The 4,887-nt window shown below is 43.7% G+C and overlaps 1 long non-coding RNA gene across 1 annotated transcript in view; it reads left to right on the forward strand.

Moving 5' to 3' along the window:
• Positions 1-1,399, forward strand: part of LOC109287840 — an 18,090-nt gene extending 16,691 nt beyond the window's left edge. Inside the window, exons 2-3 of the long non-coding RNA XR_002094974.1 lie at positions 776-782; positions 1,109-1,399. This is a non-coding gene — a long non-coding RNA (uncharacterized LOC109287840). The remainder of the gene's footprint in view (positions 1-775; positions 783-1,108) is intronic.
• The last annotated feature ends 3,488 nt before the right edge of the window (positions 1,400-4,887 follow it).

Below are 4,887 nucleotides of genomic sequence, written 5' to 3' on the forward strand. Positions count from 1 at the left end.
ATGGGATGGGGGTAGGTAATAAAATGGGAGGTGGAAAGGAAATGGGGGGTGGGAGGAGGAGGAGGGTGAAATGAAGAAAGTAAGCCACTGAAGAATGAAATAAAAAGAAGTAAAAACAAATTTAAAAATAAATAAATAGCAAGTAAATTAAAGAAGGTCTCATGTTTTAATAAATTAGGATTTGGAATTGTGGTATGGTGGTGTGGGTTGTGCTTGCCAGGGTGGCTGGGAGGTGGGAGTGGTGAGGAAAGGTGCTTTTGGGGGAGGAGGGAAGCCCCAGCAAATAGGGACCCTATATGTCCCCCTACCTTGTTCCCCACAACTATTCCTAATTTCTACTCCTGGAACTGTCTGTGCCCTGTGACCTGGCTAGTTGGCATGTGTTCTGCAGGCTGTTTACACAGGTTTACACTCCTGAGGCGGGAAGGACACACCCCTGGGGAAGAAGGGAGTGTTGACTTAGTGGCATGACTGCCCACTGGGCAGTAGAAGTCTGTCCACACAGAACAGAAAGAAAGGGGAAGGGGCACTGCATCCTGAAATGCTAGAGGACTTGAAGCCACCTAAATGGTGCTTAAAATGGGTTCAGGTATTTTTGTGTTGACAATCTAGGGGTTAAGAGCTTCAGAAACTGCCTAAAATGAATGTGTAGCAAGGCCCTTAATTATTTGGTGTTGCAGGAAGGAGTAAGGAAGTAAGAGAAAAGGTAAATGCTTATCTCTTTATTAGAGATAAGGGAGTACAGATAGACAGACAGTGGGCACATGTACACAAGATATTGAGTTGATCAATTAGCTGCAATAAAGTCTCAGCATGTACATGTGCCACCCTAATAGACTGCAGTAAACTAATTAACTCTGCTGTAAGTTAATGCTTGTAAACACAAGTACCATCACAAGTGCACCTTTCCCCCACTGTTCCAGGGTGGCCTGCCTCTGCTTTGGGGGGCGGTGCCCTGGAGTGAAAGGGGAGTTTCCCTTTGGGCATGCTCCCGCTGGTGCCAGACTGAGGAGGAACAAGGGCAAGGGGGTGGTGCCTACAGAGATGCATCAGCATTTCTGTGGTGCTCATGTATTTTCTTCCCTTGCCCTGGATGATTTTGGCTCAGCAGTGCAAGCAGAGAGCATATGTGGGATCATCTGCCAGCTCAAAATGAGCCCAGACTACACTACCCACTCGCTTCTGGGGTGCAGTTGCATGTGTGGATGCTGCCGTACTTTCCCCCTCCTCAGCAGGCAGAAGCACAGTAAGAGGAGGAGTGGACTCAGCTGAGCTGCTTGCCTTCACAACTTCTACCTCCACCTCCTCTGAAGTGGCTTCTGGGGAAGAAGACCTGGCTCTAGGGGAAGCTTGAGGGGTGTGGAGCACAAACTCAGATGATTCCCTCTGCCTCCCCAAAATTTCCCTTTCTAGGGCACTGAGATCCAGATCCCGCTCTTCCTCTGGCACTGGAAGGCTCAGCATGGGAAGTGAAATGGGGGTGGAGAAGATTGTCATGCTGGTGCTGCTGCTTGTTGTCATGGTGGTGGGGGGCGCGTTATGGCTGGTGCCCTTGGAGGGGATGCAGTCTCGTGCACAGGCAGTGGCACTGGCACTGCTCCCCTCTCCTTGCTGGTTGTGGAAGTCTCATCCCTGCTAGTTGTAGGAAAGAGCCTGCATCTCAGTTTGGGGGGTGGTGTCACTTACACCTCTCCTTCTACACCTTATTCTGCCCCTTCCTAAAGGCTTGCCAGCTGCCTTCCCACCATGCTTCATCTTGTGTTTCATACTGTCTTATTTTTATACAAATATATAAATGTATCTGCATTCCTAGATAAATTCTATAAGGTATGTAGCATATGCTGTGGGGTATAAATGTATCTCCCTTCCTATGTAAATTCTATAATTTATGTATATGCTACAAGTTATAAATGTATAGAAAGAAAATATAAATGCATCTCCCTTCGTATATAAATTCTATAATGTAATATCCAATATAATTATAAAATTTAAAAGAATAAATGAATGAATATAGTAATAAAATAAAAGGGTCTAGAAGAAAGCAAAAGGTATTGTGGAATCCCACTTGCTAGGCTAGCAAGTAGGAAACCAATCAAATCAATGGTAGTAGTAGCCTTCATTGTCTAATGTTCCTGAGCTGCTGGAAGATAGCTCAGTAACTGTCAGATTCCAAGACATTAAGCAGGCCAGTTCAAACAATGCTGCCTTTTATGCTGTTTTTCCATTCCTCCCCCAGAGCACTGGGATTAGAAGAGACCTCAGGGAATGATGACAGTCACAGGCCAGTTCCTTCGTCAATATGAGAACGGTCCTTCTTCCCTCTTTCCCCATTCTCTCCTTACTTTGTTTCCCTGCAGGCAAGCCCAGCTTGAACTTCAAAAGTCAAAACATTTCAAAACTTTTGAAATGTTTCAACTGCCCTTGTTTCATTTTGAGCCTGTTTTGAACCCCTTTGCTTCATTTTGATTTTGCTGTTTCAAGCTCAAAATGAGTTGAAACTGTCAAAATGAAACAGGCAGTGAAATTTCGCACAGCCATATTTGATATAGCCCTCATCAGTATAATGAGAAAGTGCCTCTTATCTAAGTGTTCATGACAGCTATGCCTGTGGAAGTGACTCACTTTTCATGACTTCAGCAACAGAAGTCTTCCTGCAAATCTCCATGAAGTGCAGCACTTTCCAGCCTGATGTGGGACCAAACACTTTCCAGGAGTTTGTCTGGACAAAACGTGAAATCAGATCACTTTGCTTTTATTTCCCACCAGTTCCATATACTTTCAGTGCTGTGCAGGTCTTATATATTTGCTGAGTTCTGGTTATAACTTTATCAAGTTATTCTTCAGTTGGATATGGCCCCCAAGCCTTAGTACTTCTTTCCTGGCACTACTTTTACCACGTCACAAGCTCTGTAAACATGACTAAAGTGCATATCACTTCTTTTATGGTGTTTTCCACTTCATATAAACTCTTGAAGATATCCATATCATTACATCCCTTTTTAAAACACTCAAAATGCACAACTTTTTCAGCTGTTTTCCAAGTATATCAGGGTGAGTTAGGCCTTTCACAAGTACCACAACATGCTTTTCTCATTTGCTTCCCCTTGAGGATGGAATACTTGCTGAACATTTTTTCCACTGTTTCTAACACATTCTTCATATCTGGAGTTGAGTCTGCTGGTATCAGAACTACCTGCTTCTTGTTATATGGTGCACAAGAGGAAATTTCCCAGATGGTCTGGTAGCCATTACTTTTGCTGCTAGTCATGTTGGAAAATAGAGTTGTTCCAAATGACTTTCTAGGAGAGGCAGTTTCGTGTACTGAATAGATCACAGGACTGATACCCTGGGCACCTAGGATGTAGCCCTTGTTCTGCCACTTACCCATTGAGTGACTCTGGGCAAGTCATTTTAAACTTTCTGTTTCTCAGTTACTGAGCTGTCATGTGAGCATAGTGATAAGGATATTTCTTGTAAAGCACTTCAAGATCCACTGCTGAAAAATGCTGTCCAAGAGATTGATAGTTGTTATTTCTGCTTCCCCCCACTATATGCAGAGAACAAAAGTTTTGGGCAGCTCCAGTATTTCTGACCATACATATGCTTTGTGAAATGTTGTGTAAAGGAGATTTATGGACTAAGACTCCAAGGCACATCACTGTTGTGGCCTCTTCAGAACCAACCAGTCACATCCATCTTGTACAGCAGAACTTCAAAGCTGCTACCACATGACTTTTGTTACAATTGCAGAGACTGGAAAAGATCTGCCTCTAAGCGATGAGAAATTGTAAATAGAAGAACATTCAATAACTTTCTGGAAAGGTTACTACTTATTTTATGTCACTTTAGGAAAAAGAAGAGGAAGTAAAGGGGGTTATTTTCATGTTGCATCATCACTGATTTCTGTTTCTGAGTTTCTTACAGTAGTAAAATTTTCTCCCCTTTCTGTTGTTCCGTCCAAAAGAAGCTGGACAGTGCCCATACTAGCTTTTTCTCCTTTGAGTGAATGTTCAGTTCCCTGAGGACCAAGTGCTGATGTAGATTTACTATGAAATAGTCATAGTGCTGCTGATTGTTGAAAAGACACCAGAGGCATGTCTAAATGTGCCCCCCATGGCACAGTTGTTACTGTACCATCATTTAGTACTTGCTTAGGAAGTACTAAATGATGGCACAGTAACAGCTGTTACTGAGCCATCCTGGAAGTGCACAGGTGTTATTAGCAGCTACATCTTTGTGGTGACATGCTATGAGGTAGCTCGTTGCTACAGCAACATAGCATCAGCATCATGGCTTGTGCCCGCTGATGCTACATAGTTATAGCAGCAAGCTATGTCACCGTAGCATCTCATGTAAACATGGCCACTAAGTAGTAAAATGTTTCACTGCTTGGTTACCCTTGGGGCTGAGTATTAACTACACTATTGAACAGAAAATGCTTATCATCCTCTATAGTTCAGACAATGTAAATCATTGAAAAAAGACAATACACCCTTAAGGAGCAAACATGGCCCAGAAAAATATAAAAAAGGTAACTATACTTAGGTGGTGCAGCTACACTTTGTTGCTTCCCCAAGCGGGTTGCAAAGGGGACTTATAAAGGCAGGCAGGGAACTCATCGCAACCCTGAGGTGCGCTTTCACCCAGTCAGCTTCAGGCATTCTATTCATGGCCTGATTTGAACAGTGAGGCAGTTAAAAAGTGTGGGAGTTACTGGTGCGCTCAATTACTTGAAATCGCGCGATGATTCCATGCTGGCCACACGTGCCCATTGGCCAATAGGGCCGTAGGCGGCGATATGCTGACACATAAGGATACTACATACGGGACAGTATGTGGGTGTGGTGTGCAGGCGCAGTGGCACAACAATGGACTGGCTTCTTACAT

This window comes from Gavialis gangeticus, unplaced genomic scaffold (assembly GCF_001723915.1).
Source record: "Gavialis gangeticus isolate Ggan-Ray unplaced genomic scaffold, GavGan_comp1, whole genome shotgun sequence".
Classification (NCBI taxonomy): Eukaryota; Metazoa; Chordata; order Crocodylia; family Gavialidae; genus Gavialis; species Gavialis gangeticus.